Source organism: Ambystoma mexicanum, chromosome 8, assembly GCF_040938575.1.
Source record: "Ambystoma mexicanum isolate Mex_15411 chromosome 8, UKY_AmexF1_1, whole genome shotgun sequence".
Lineage (NCBI taxonomy): Eukaryota > Metazoa > Chordata > Amphibia > Caudata > Ambystomatidae > Ambystoma > Ambystoma mexicanum.
The window spans coordinates 591,674,538-591,688,400 of record NC_090929.1 but is presented as its reverse complement, the minus strand read 5'-3'; the positions used below and the strand labels follow the sequence as shown (position 1 = coordinate 591,688,400).

Sequence of the window (13,863 nt, the reverse complement as noted above, 5' to 3'; positions counted from 1 at the left end):
GCTCTTTGGGCTGGACCTCTGTGCACTGTATGCCTGACGTGTAGAGTAAGATGTCTGCAGATAGAAAATATGGGGTTAATGAACTGGGGTTATTGGGGTGTCCCTATCTCTTTCCTCTTCTCCTCTCCTGTAGACCCCCAAAGGTTAACGCTCTCACCTTAGGTAAGTGAATGCCGAGCTCTCCATCTGCCTCGGGGCAGGGTGCTGTAACCAGTTTCTTCACTGGATAGGTAGCGCAGGCCTCTTGACTTCAGAGGACTGCTGTCTGTCGTTTACTGCACGAACGGTAAGTTTCGAGTCATTCAAATGTCTTTAAAGTCTTTAGTAATGATGTCTCTTGTTTTGCAGGGTTCCGGCGATGGCGGATGACGGGCTGAAGTGAGTTGAAGATGGAGCCCGTGTGATGAATAGAAGCGCCTGGAAGCACGTAAGTAAGCGCTTGTTGCCTGCTTCACTATGCGCTCTAACTGTCTTTTTATTTTGCAGGTACGAGTTCGGAGCGGCTGCAGGGTGCCGGAATACCCACTGGATTAGATGTGGAAAGGAGTAATGGCACGTGAGTATTAAAGTTCCCCAATGTCTTTAAACGCACCTTGTTTTGTCTTTCAGATGCGGGATGCAGCGCCGAAGGCCTCCGGAGCGTGCAAAGAGTTGGTAAACTTTTGTCTCTCAGATGCCGGAATGCTAACCTGTTCTTTCTTGTCTTTATAGGTGTTGCTGAAGACTGGATTCAGGATGGTAAGCCTTTGCCTTTCAGATGCCGGAATGCTAACCTGTTCTTTCTTGTCTTTATAGGTGTTGCTGAAGACTGGATTCAGGATGGTAAGCCTTTTTCCTTAGGCCCAGGACCGGATGCAGAAGACACGATGAGCGTTCTGCTGCAGAGGTTGCAGAATAACGCAAAGCAAGATTCATCCACCGGGTGTGGTTTAAATAGCCTCCTCTAGTGCTTAGGTGTCTCCTTCCACAGCCACGCCTAAGTAAGAAAAGAGTTCCTGGTAAGAAAAGAGTTCCTGCCTTCCAGAAGAGTTCCAGTGTTCTGAATCTAGGGAGTGGCTCCAGCCCCACCCAACAGGAAAAGTAGTTCCAAACAGAAGAGGATCAGAGGCTCAACTGGCAGGCAAGTAAGCAGCATGGTCTGCTGAAGGTAAGTCCACCCAAGCATTATGAGCCCGGCGCTTCCAGCGCTGGGACTGGGCATATTTATGAGCCTGGTGCCACTGGCGCCAGGACTGGGTCCAAAAGGTCCCAATTGGGACTGGTTGGCACTCGGAACCTGGGTTATGGATCTGCTTCCAAGGGAGTTGGGAAAACCCTGACCTTTTGGAAGCAGAGATCATGACATTAACAAAATCTACTTAATCATACAAACATGGATGACCACCCATGGCTTATGCCTAAATGATGAAAAGACAGAGCTTCTAGTCGTTGGTTCTCTGAATAGGCTGACCAAACTCTCTACCCAATACAACTCCGTCCTCATTGACGGAAATAAGATCAAAGTCTCTAAGGACGTCAAGGTTTCTATCTGGACTCTGCTCTCAACCTCAACGAACAAATCAACGCCACAGCTTCTGCCGCCAACTATACGTGCAAGCTGATTTACGCATGTAAATCATTCTTGTGCACAGATAGCTGTACTACAATTGCAAGGGCCTTACTCTTCTACAAAGTGGACTACTGCAATACCCTATATTCAGGCACCACTAAACGCAACACAAATAAACTCCAGACAATCCAAAACAATGCCCTAAGAGCAGCTCTAGGCATACCCAAAACTCAACATATATCTCATGTGAGACGCGCCACCAAATGGCTCTCTACAAACGACAGAATCAAGCTCAAATCACTCAACCTCACTCATAAATGTCTGTCTAATAAGGCTCCCCTATACCTCAGTGACAGATTTACCAAACACACAGCAGAACGACCTAACAGAAAAGCACAATCCAATAGCCTCCGAATACCCTATTTTAAACTTAAAAAAACAGGAGGCGCCAGCTTCCCAGTCCTGGCTACGCAATTATGGAACGCTGTCCCTGATTCATTAAGAGCCATATCTCCCTTCCACTGCTTCAAGACAAATGTCAAGAAGTGGTTACACTCCCAAGACCCGTGACCTTTCTGGCTTGTATCCCAGGACTTCTTCTGCAAACTATAGTAAGAAACAGTATCTATCTATTGTATATATGTACATTGCTGTCACAAAATTGTACCTGTATATTTCTGTATTTGATGACCATGTCTGCCACAAATTGTATCTGTATATATTTGTATTTAATGTCCATGGCATACAAAACTATGTAACCTTTACTGCGCCCAGATGCCTACGGGCCTGGTGAGCACTATAAATAAATAACAATTACAATGCAGAGGGCAGACTTGACATGTTTGAAAGGATTAAGTCACCCATGGGTACGGCAGTGAATGTTCTGAGCAGTTAGAAGTGTACACAATTGATAAAGAGTTTGATAGTACCAGGAAAGGCCATAGATGTGAATAATGGTGAGATGAGTTGACGAAAGCAATGGCACATCAATGCATTGAAAAGAGTAGGAGAAGGAATCAAGAGAGAAGAGGGCGGGATGGGGCATTCTTTTGGATGAGAATATCTACCTTGCTTCCCTTCTTAGATCGGCAATTGGAGGAAAAGAAGGCTTTGTAATAGGTGTGAAGGGCTGATAGCAAGTGTATGGCTAAGGTACTGCCCTACTTTCTGTAATAGTTTCCACTGAGAGGTGGGGAAAGTGTGCTCTTGTTGAAAAGGAACGGTTTGTTTTGGGGCAGGATGAGAGAGAGGGAAGACAACAAGAATGAGACAAGAGGGTTAGATGAGGTTGGAGAGAAAGTGGAAAGTGCATTGCTAGGTTTTTTTGTGAAGGAGGGGGGATATTGATATGGTCGGATATAAGGTGGAGGAGAGTTAAGGTGCTATATATGTGTGTGACTGGATTTTTCTGAGAGTCAGAGATAGAATAACTAGAAGATGAGGATAAATGGAAGCATGATTAGGGTGGTGGTTTAAAGTACAGGGGGCAAACCAGGAAACTGAACTGAAGGTTGGTGGTGGCCACAAAAAAATTGATATCAGCCAATATCAAGTAAGAGTACCTGCAAAGCAGGCCGGTAATTATCACAATAAATACAATGTAGTCTATGGGAGACCGCATATATTTATGGTGATAAATGTCCACCAACAGTAGGTACAAAAGGGCTAGGTAACAACAATAATATATACAATTTAGTTCTTTGAAGCGCCAATAGGAGCAGTGAAATTAGGTACGGCATAGGAAAACATCAAGTGCAGATTAGCATTGAATGGTAAAGATGCCTGGAGGTGATGGTAGCTATTTTAAGAGCAGGGTGAGGCGAGTGAGAAAGGCAAACAGACAGATGAGTGCCTTTATCAATCCCCCATTTTCTGGCCATCTGATGGACTTGCCGCCCAGGAAGGTAACATTTGGAAGAGGGACCTTGCCTTTTCTTTGGCGAGACCTAATTCTCAAAGTTGATGCAGGACCTAGAGGCTGATGGGGCAAGCTGTGCGCAAAGAATTGCTTCAGTTGTTGGTGATGCTTGGGTGGGTGGCAGGAGGTATGTAGAGGAGACCATAGTGCACCGATTACACACCAGGAATATCTCCCTTACAGGCAGTGGCATTGCTACGGGGGGATAAGGGGGGGCTGAGGAAGCTATAGCCCCAGGTCTTTTGGTTGTAGCCTCGGATAAAAGCTCAGGGTCTACAACCAAAAGCCTAGCTAGCCCCGAGTCCTGACATTAGCGTAGCCCCTGATCTTTTCCAGACCTAGCAACACCCCTGCTTGTATGTCGCAGTTCTATGGGAACGTGGTGTAAGGCAGGGGTTGTTATGTCATGTTATCAACATTTCTAATATGCACAGTCTCCTAAGGGCATCATGGCACAAGGAAACACGCGGACAGACTAATGAGTAGCACCAACCTAAAAGAGACGTGTTTCCAAGAGACAAAATTGGAGATGCTTCTCAATGCGTCTAAGGGCAACTGGTAATTCGTTCCACAATTTAGCTGCTGCAACGGAAAAAGCTTGACCACCCATCCTAGAGAGGTGGAACTTCGGAACCGTCTCCAGCAGAGCATTGCTGGAATGAAGAAGGCGGCCTGGGACATAGGATTGGAATTTTCAGCTGGGACAATCAGCTCCTTGCCCATATACTGCTCTGTGTACCAAACAGAGGGCCTTAAAGTAGATCCTTTTGGCCACAGGAAGCCAGTGGAAGGCACGAAGCACTGGAGTGATGCGAGCATGGTAAGGGGTGGGTGTAGCTACCCTAGTCGCATGATTCTGCAGAAGCTGCAGCCTGTGCACCAGCCCCATAGGTTGGGCCAAAAACAGGGCATTACAATAGTCAATGCGACTAAGTACGGCCGAGGCTACCACTAATAGGCACAGATGGACCGGAAGGAAAGGCAAAATCCTTCAGAGAACCCGTAGAAAAAAGTGATCGGTTTTACACACAGCACTGGCTTGCGCCGACATAGACAGCGAAGCAGAAAGATTAACCCCAAGGTTTTTTTTACCTCTGAGACCGGGGTAGGAACAACACCTGTGGGCCATAGAGAGGCAAACCAAAGAGCAGTGTCATATGGAGATCCCAACACCAGAACCTCTGTCTTGTCCCTGTTAAGTTTCAGACAGTTACTACCCATCCACGTCCCCACGGCCGCCAGGCAGGCACACAGCCATTTCGACAGCTCATCATGGTCAAGATCTAAACGCACCAAAATCTGGGTGTCGTCGGCATAGGCATAGCACCGGAGACCATGGGAGTGGATGAGGTCCATTAATGGCTGAACATAGATGTTAAACAACATCAGGGACAGGGCGGAGCCTTGAGGGACACCGCAGAACAGTGCACGAGAGGAAGATTGAAATGGGGGAGTGAAAGAGTTTGGGACTTATCAGCAAGGAAGGAGGAAAACCAGGCCAGGACGGGGCCAGAAAGGCCAGCAGATTCCATGCGGTGCAGAAGGGTGGCGTGGTCTACAGTATCAAAAGCTGCAGAAAGATCAAGTAAAATTCAAGCACCAACTCCATCCTGGTAGACCAGGATGGTAAGATCGTCAACTACAGACACCAGGACACTCTCGGTCCCCCGACCTGGCTGAAAACCAGACTAGAAACAGTTTAGGAATTTTGAAGACTCAAGAAAGGAAGAAAGAAGTGGAGAAACAAGAGATTCCAATACTTTCATCAGAGCCAGCAGAAGTGAGATAGGACGACAGTTAGCCAAGATGGCGGCATCAAGTGATGGCCTTTTCAGGAGTGGGATAACAGTGGCCCGTTTGAGTGCTTTAGGGATAAAACCCTGTTGGCAAGAGTGATTAACTGCCATTGTAAGCCAGGGAGAACAGTAAGGGTAATAGGGTCAGAAGGAGAGGCTGATATCAATCTGCGTACAGCACCGACATCTTCCGGGGAGAAAACAGGACAATCTGACCACGCCTGAGAACTAACTAATGACTCAGGCATAGTCACCTGTCCCATACTGGGGTTAGTTGCTGAAATAAGATTGCAGATGTGAATAATCCTAGTCTCAAAGAACTCTGAGAGAGAATCACAGAGTCCCTGAGTAGATTTAACCCCAGGCCCAAAACGGCTGGCCGAGGAGAAAGATTTTACAACTAAAAATAAATCTTTGGACTGATTGAGTGCAGACTCAACCTTATGAGTAAAAAAGGCCTGTTTTGCAGTCCGAATTGCTGCATGATATTGATGGGTGAGATGTCGAAACACCGTCCTCTCTGCAGGGGTATAAGTCCTATGCCATTTGTACTCAACCTGTCTGACCTTCAGACGGTCAAGTTTCAGGTCCTCAGAGAACCAAGGAGCCGACGGACAATTTCTCATCTGGGTGTTCTTAAGAGGGGCTACTTAATCAGCAGCCGCATGCAGGATTATAGAAAGTGCACTCAAATCTAGAGTAGGGGTGTTTTTTCAGGTAGAATTGATGTATGAAACCATATTACCCAGATTTGCGCTCCGCCAGTTGCGTTTCATGGCATTAGGAGGTCTGATTGTAGGAGTTGGACCAGGACACAAAAATCCAAATGGAAACAAGGTAGTGATCAGACCATAAGACAGGCCTGACTGACAACACACTAATAGAGTGCTCTGTTGCAAATATAAGATCTAGGATGCCACTGAGTCTATGGGCAGCTTCAAATACAGTTTGTTGAAGACCAAGATCATTAAAGGAGTCAAAGAAATGAACTAGAGCAGGAGCTATATTATGCCTAATATTGTAGTCGCTTTGTAGAATCAAGTTGGAAAACCTAATATGCAATGAGGCAACCAGTTCCGAAAATTGACTCAAAAGGCTGTTTATGAGACAGGAGACCGATAAACAAGTAAAAGATGGATGGAATATGAAGCATCAGTAGCTAAGTTAACAATAAGGCTTCCATCTTTAAGTCATATGAAGGAACAGCTGTAATAACCAAGTTAGAATTAAATATAAAGGCAATTCCCCCGCCATGATGAGGGGCAGCCTGATCTAAGTGTAGAAGTTTATAGCCTTCAGGAAGGGCCTCAGAAAAGATAGGAGTCAAGCTATCAGTGAGCCAAGTCTCAGTCAGGCATAAGATGTCAGGAGACTGCAGCATGCCTTTTCAATGTGTACATCTCAGATGTAGGAGATTCGCTCAAGAAAGTATCACTTATAGCCCCAAAAATAGCTCCACAAAATGCATGTGCGGCATATGCAGACAATATACTATTAATAGATAGAACACCAAATGGCCTTCAAAGGCTACTCAACAGTTTCCATGAATATGTTGAATTGGATAGCCTATCAATAAATCCAACAAAATCAAACATACTGTACTACAGTGGGAAAAAACGAAAGAAAACAAAGTTCACTTGGAAAATCGACAAGTTTGCCATAGTAGTCACTCCGCAAATAAAATGTCTAGGGTTTAATCTAACTAGACCATCAGAACATAAGATCGGAAAAACAGCTCTATGGGCAAGAGGAACCCATTATATAGGACAAATGAATTATATCAAACTGAAATATTGTCGATTTAACTATAAACCAGTAGTCGACTTCTACACTAGCATAGTTGTCCCATCCATGACATATGGACTAGAAATATATAGTCAACTGTCGCTCGGTCAGAAGAAGAAGCGGTTCCTATTTTGTAAATGGAAGATTAATAGGTCTGATTCTTTATATGTGCTAATAAAACAACACAAACAACGGACCAGGAAAAACAATTTCACAGTTTCACCCAACAGCGTCAGCAAATGATGACCTACTTTGAAATAACCACAGAACTGTTAATATCAAATCCAGGAAAAACAAAAAAAGGAAATACTAGATACTGATTGGGTGAAGACATGTGAAGATTGGAGAAAATACAGACCAACAAAAGAAATTAGTCTAGAATGTAAATCAAGAGGGGACCTACCTAGCCATCTATAGCAATGTCCAGATAGGTGCTTCGTAGACACCTTTGTGCGATTTCGTTTTAATTTGTTACCAACTGGAGAGGTCTTTATCTCAGAGGCCAACAAGCAAATGCAAAATGCAGATATTGTCAGGACCCCCATGAGTCACTGAACCATCTCATGATATATTGCTATAATCTACAGAATAATCGTGAGGATCGTTTTAATTCCATTGCACATTATTTCAAACATTTTAACACAGAGAGCTTGTAGTGCTATATGCTACAAGGCAGGCCCTCAAAGCTCCTCATTAAATTGTGCAATATCTAAAAAAGTTAACGTTTATAGAATGAAATGTATGTGCAGTGATCTTGCAGCTTCTGTTTGCAACTTTTACTTTTATTATTGTCTTAAAAAGAAAGCGATCCTTTTTTCTTTCCTCTTTTCTTCTTTTAGTATGTATTTATTGTTCATTATGAATTATGAATCTGTCTTTTTCATTCTCTCTTTTATCATTTTTGATTGAGAATGTATAAAGTTCAATGTAAACTATTTTACAATAAAAAACGTATGTTTCTATAATGTTGTAACAATCTTTATTGGTACCAGCCTAATGGGGACATAAACCCCACTTCATGTCTTGGGAATGTGGTTGGGGTATCCTGTGGTTTCAACGTCTGTAATTACTTTGAAGCAACTTAATTCAAAGTGATTACTTAGAAATGACTTAGATAAATATAGCTAATTGTGGGTTAAAGGGTAAAAAGGGCAGCGGGAGGGGTTAGGCATAGTAGTGAAAACAAATTATAATAAATTGAGGTGAAAATTACATCGAAGTACTTACTTAATGGTGAAATGACATGGAACCCAATCGGTACACAATTTGGTAACGACAATACCTTTTCCTCAACATCCCCTGCTTCCAAAGAGATAAGGGATTTAACTCCCATACAGAATATAAGGCACAACTTTCAATGTATAAATGTCTAACAGTGTTTGAATCAAAAAGTGGCCATACTGATAATTAATCTGTTTCATTTGTGATATGAAGCCTTTTACCTTCAGGACTAAATTCAACATTAGTGAGTCTTTTCACAGGTTAGATCTCAAGTGAAATCCTAAATAGATCAGTTTCTGTGTAGTTTGTGAAGTGTATTTCCCTGCTCTCTGTGTGTATCCATTATTCTTGGAGATATCTCTTGAGGATCTTGTGATCTTAAGTATTTGCTTCATTTAATTTGAGATCATTCTCAGTGGTATATTGCACAAAGGAACGTTGTAAGCCTATCTGGGTGTAATCCATAAACAGTACATCGTGAGCATGTTAACAGTCAACTCATTTTTGTCCCCCCACAGTGGGGGAACAAAGGCTGAACATGAGAGAGAAATTCTCCCATCTGATACGTATAGTAGGGGGCTAGCACACATCCTTGCCACAGACCATCTTTTGTTGTGTCCGCCTGCATGTTCAGCCTCATTCTTAACCTTGTCCTTGAGTGGATATGCATAAGAATGTTCTAGACTCCATTGCTTTAGTATTTGCCATATTTGTTCCCTATTTACCAAATTGACCTCCTGAGAAATGATGATACAAGCCACATAAAGAGGCGTACGCTTTTTGGATGCTGCTGTGTGGGATAATAAGTGAACGATAAATCCATAGATTAAGGTGCCATTCCTGAAACCAGTTTGTTGTTTTATGAAACGATTAGTGTCCAGATCTCTTAATACCAGGGACTCAGTTTACTGCCTGTGCCTAGTGTTGTGATTGGCCTATATTTAGAGGGACAGTCTTTGTTTCCCTTCTTATATATTTTTATGTAATGGTTTTGTACACATCAACACATGTTCATTTACTTTAATGACCCTGATTTGGACCTTACAATGTTTATTCATTTAACTGAATTGCTTTCTGAAAGTGTGTTCTTTCTTTACATAACCCAGCATCTTCCACAAAGTTTACTTTAAGCTCAGCAGTAGCAAAAGCACAGTCAGTCAAGCATATAGTATCAAGCATAAAGATTTCTCAGCACCGATCTTTAGGTACTCCCCTGTCCAGATTTACCTGGAAGCAGGTCCTGACCTATCAACTTGAAAGGGGGGCTTCCTGTGTGAGCTCTTTGGGTCACTTTCTCCAAGACAATTTGTAATAACGTAGTTCCCCACACATGTAAGATGTTTGAATATCTTTATTCTTCAGACCCGAACGCCATACATCCTCTCCTCCCAGCTCCTTCCCTTCTCACCAACCGCCACCCGGAACCTTCATCCCTCAACGTTCCACACATTAGAACTTTAGGAAAGGGCTCGCGGAAGCGCGAGCAATTACTACACATCTCCCCCCGTAAACCTCACAATGAATATTCATTAAATATGAACATAAATTTAAGGAAATTGAAAAGTAATAACGAAACATTAATATGCAGAAAAGACATATCTATATGGAATATTGATAATTATTTACATTCAAAATTAATCATCTGCAAATTCTAAAACAAAATCCTTGTACCTCGCTGGAATCTGCTTTATTCGGGTTGGGCGATTATTCACCTCGTTGGAGGATTCTGCTAAATTAGAATTCCCACACAGTCTCCTTCCTTGTGAAACCAAACCCGCATTATCTGACACAAGCACTGAAGGCTCCTCTACAACCCTTGTCTCCTCACCAGTCAAACCCAGAGCACCTTCTTCAGAATCACACTCAGCATATCCATCCTCTCCTTTATCACCATGTCCCTTTTCTAATGGTGCAATATCATCACTTTCCGAGGCAGACCCCTCCATACCTCCATGCTCCACCCGAGTAGCCTGCACATGAACTGTCTCAGTCCTATCACTCTGTAGGGGAACCACACTCTCAGACGCACATTCTGGACCAATTCCAACTGTATCACCACCTCCCTCACAACACTGGTCCTTAGTATCCGCCATCTTTCCCTTAATCAGGACCACCCTCCTCAAACTCCATCTGGTACCATCTTGTAGTTTAACATATCCATGACCTACTTTGGTCACAACACATGGCTTCATAAATTTGGACAAACCTTTGGCTACAATTCTTGGATTTTTCACCACTACAAGATCACCAACCTTTACACGCAGGGGTTTCTTTTGGGCAAGCTGAGATTCCCTGAAACGGGATTGTTTAACACGCACCTTGTCAAGAACTTCCTGCATGTTGATGCAACTTTGTACACCACCCCCAAGAGCGGCCACCCGGAGTTTAGATCCTGGTTTTCTACCTCTCATTAATTCGAATGGAGACACCCCGGTAAATGATGAAGGGGTAACCCTGTAAGCCTTTAGAGCTTCAGTCACAACACTGCACCACGGCAGACCATTCGCAAGTGCCAACTGAACCGCCCCTTTCACAAACCGGTTCATCCGTTCAACTAATCCATTGGCCTCAGGATTGTACAAAGCCACCCTATGGTGACGTATTCCTAGTTTTGAGAGGAACTCTTGCATGGCAACTGATACAAATTGGGGGCCATTATCGGTTACTACTCCAGCAGGAACCCCTTCCCTGTCAAACACTGCTGACAAGAAGTCAATCACCTTTTCAGTGGTGACAGAGGACAGGGCCGTGGCCTCCACCCACCTAGATGTATAGTCAACTAACACTACAAAATACTTGAAGCTTCCACCCAAAGTATCCATTGGACCCATAATGTCTATGGCCACCTTCGACCACACGTCTTGCGGCACTTCCACAGGCTGTACAGGTTGGGGCGACGTTGTCCTACTCTTATCACTGACTGAACAAGCCACACAATCCTTGACTACTTTCTCAACCTCCTCATCCATCTTGGGCCACCAATACCCTTCTCTTAGCCTTCTCTTCGTCATAGATCTACCGATGTGCCCTTCATGAGCCAACTTCACCAACTTGGCCTTAAGAGATTCAGGTGGTATTAACCTGGTACCCCTGGCAATGCCCCACGGACCCTCAGACAGCTCAGACCATACTTGTCCGAAGTACTTGTCCAATCCATCCATGCCAGCACCGGTAGTGAGAGCAGTCTTGATGTTGTTCAATACGGGGTCCATAGCACACTCTCTACCCCATTCTTGCTCATTGACAGCCGGAAACACCTTGGCCACCAATACACATTCATCACTCGTCACATCCTGTTTTGAATTTTCCACATATACATCTTGACGGGGAAAACGAGAGAGACCATCTGCGACCATATTTTTAGTGCTAGGTAAATACTCCACCTTAAAATTATATTCACTCATGTCTGCCATCCATCGCATCACTCTAGATGATGCCTGGAATAAACCCTTAGAATTACTACACAATTCTCACCCCAAAATCTGTTCATTTCAGAAGGACAAATAATGTAATATACTAGCATGCCATTTCCAAAAATCCTATCAGAGTCAGACATGAGTTTTGACTCTTCCAAGATCAGCAAACCAACTACTCAACTTTTCTGGCTATCCAAAGTCACCAGCCTAACACGTGCCGAATAAAACACCAACCCCGCCTGCTTTGAAAGGGATGCACTGACCTGGTGTGCGGGGATTCCGCTCCATCCCTGCTGGTCTTGCCTTTTCTCTGGGATTGATGAGCAAGCCCTTAATAAGGCAATATAAATGAGTGGTCACCACGCAGGAAAGTGTCCTTCAAGTTAAACACATTTCTTAGATACGGCCCTACAAGCAATATGGTAATGGCCTTTTACTTTCTCGAACTTCCAATTCCTCCACCTACAACCTCACCAAAGCCCCCTTTAGCCCCCTCACCACCGTTGTGGTGCAGGTGAGTGGGGATTAGCGTGAAAACGAAAATTGATGCAACACAAAATTATTTATACATATCCCTCAAATAATCAAGAAAACGGATTGGATTTTAAAACAATGTTAAATCCAACTGTGAGGTCCAGCCCATTATTTCATTCTCGTTTCTTATTAATCAGGTTCACAGCCACCTCGGAAGTACCCCTCAGAAAATTGAATGGAAATAGGTGGAAACTGCGCCACACTCACTCCACCTATAAAATGGACACTGAATAAAAATACCTTCACCACGCATGACACACGGGAGACACTAGCACAACATGGACACGGCTGCACCCTCAGTGCTGCCATGGATTGGAGAAAGTAACCCCCCTGTCCCGCACATAGGACACAATGCCTGCCACGCTCCATTTTACATCGTCTGTCCTCGTAATATTAGGGCAGTTGTCGCCTCATTTAAATATGGTCTTCGTCGATTAAGGTTTAAAGATACGTCCCCAGAACTCCTCATTTGATCATCCCCGCCATCATTCCATGACTATGCCTTGTTCTCGGCTTAAATATATGTTTCCATCCGTCACAATCTTCACATGAGCACATCTCTGCATGACGCTAACTAAATTAGCCCTCCTTCTCGCCCCATTTAAATATATTTCTTATGTATAGGTGGCAGTGCACTTTTGCTCACGGAAACACAACTGAAGTTTACTTCCTATTTACGACAATCTCTCACATTCTAATCACACAAATACACTATTCATTTAATTACTCGTCACACCATTTTCAGCGACCCAAAGTCGCCTCTCGCCTTTGACGTATTTTCCTAATTTTATCACGACCCACCTCTGGCTGCAAACGTTGGTCGCTGCCGCGTGCAGCTCTCATTGGTGCTACAGCTGGAGATGAGGGACCTGACGCGGGCGCGTGCGCTCTGGTAGCTGCTAATTAAGTGGGGTTGCAGGCCAGTGGCGGTTGCTTCTGCAAACTGAAGTCGCGCGTGGAGACTGCGCACGCGCCTGGCGCGTGCAGCTCTGTGCGGAAGCCCCCGCCCACCTCTTGACAGACCACACCAAGGATCGAATAGGGAGGGGTGGGACTGGAGCGTGTGGTGGGGGAAGGGGCCAATTCCACCAACATCTGAAGCTGACAAGTGTACACGATCTATTAGAGCTGCCGACCAAATTATGGTTCGACGGAGTTCAAATCCTAAAAGTGATTTTATAAAAGCAGTGCAATTTAGCTCAAAGTGCACCCAGTGACTCTCCCACAGTGTTGAGCAGAGCCTGGCCGCTTAGTGGATGTTTAATGCTATTATACGCTACATTCATTATTTACATACATACGCATTTTCAGTTGTTTAGTGTAAAATGTGCGCTTGTATGTTTGGTGTAACCCCATGGGGTTACTTGCGCATTCCCGTACTAAACTAAAAGGCAGTGATTTCGACACCTCGCAATATATATTGTACACGGTCACCGTTTATTTCACGCTAGTCATTGTTCTTCCTAAATCTCTTATCAGTGATCAGAAGGGCCAAAGTGTGTTAAAAAAATGCCTCGAAAAGTCAAAAACGCAAAGACTGACACAAATAATAAACTATTTTGAAAGCTTTATTTGAATAAAAAAAAAAGCTGAAGAGAAATGTGCAGGAGATCAAGAGACAGAATGTGGGGTGCGTGATGCAAA

General features: G+C 43.9%; 1 long non-coding RNA gene across 1 annotated transcript in view; it reads right to left on the bottom strand.

The window, feature by feature from the left end:
• LOC138472229 (uncharacterized) overlaps positions 1–13,158 on the bottom strand; it is a 395,307-nt gene extending 382,149 nt beyond the window's left edge. The window contains exon 1 of the long non-coding RNA XR_011268575.1: positions 13,021–13,158. This is a non-coding gene — a long non-coding RNA (uncharacterized lncRNA). The remainder of the gene's footprint in view (positions 1–13,020) is intronic.
• Between the last annotated feature and the right edge of the window lie 705 nt (positions 13,159–13,863).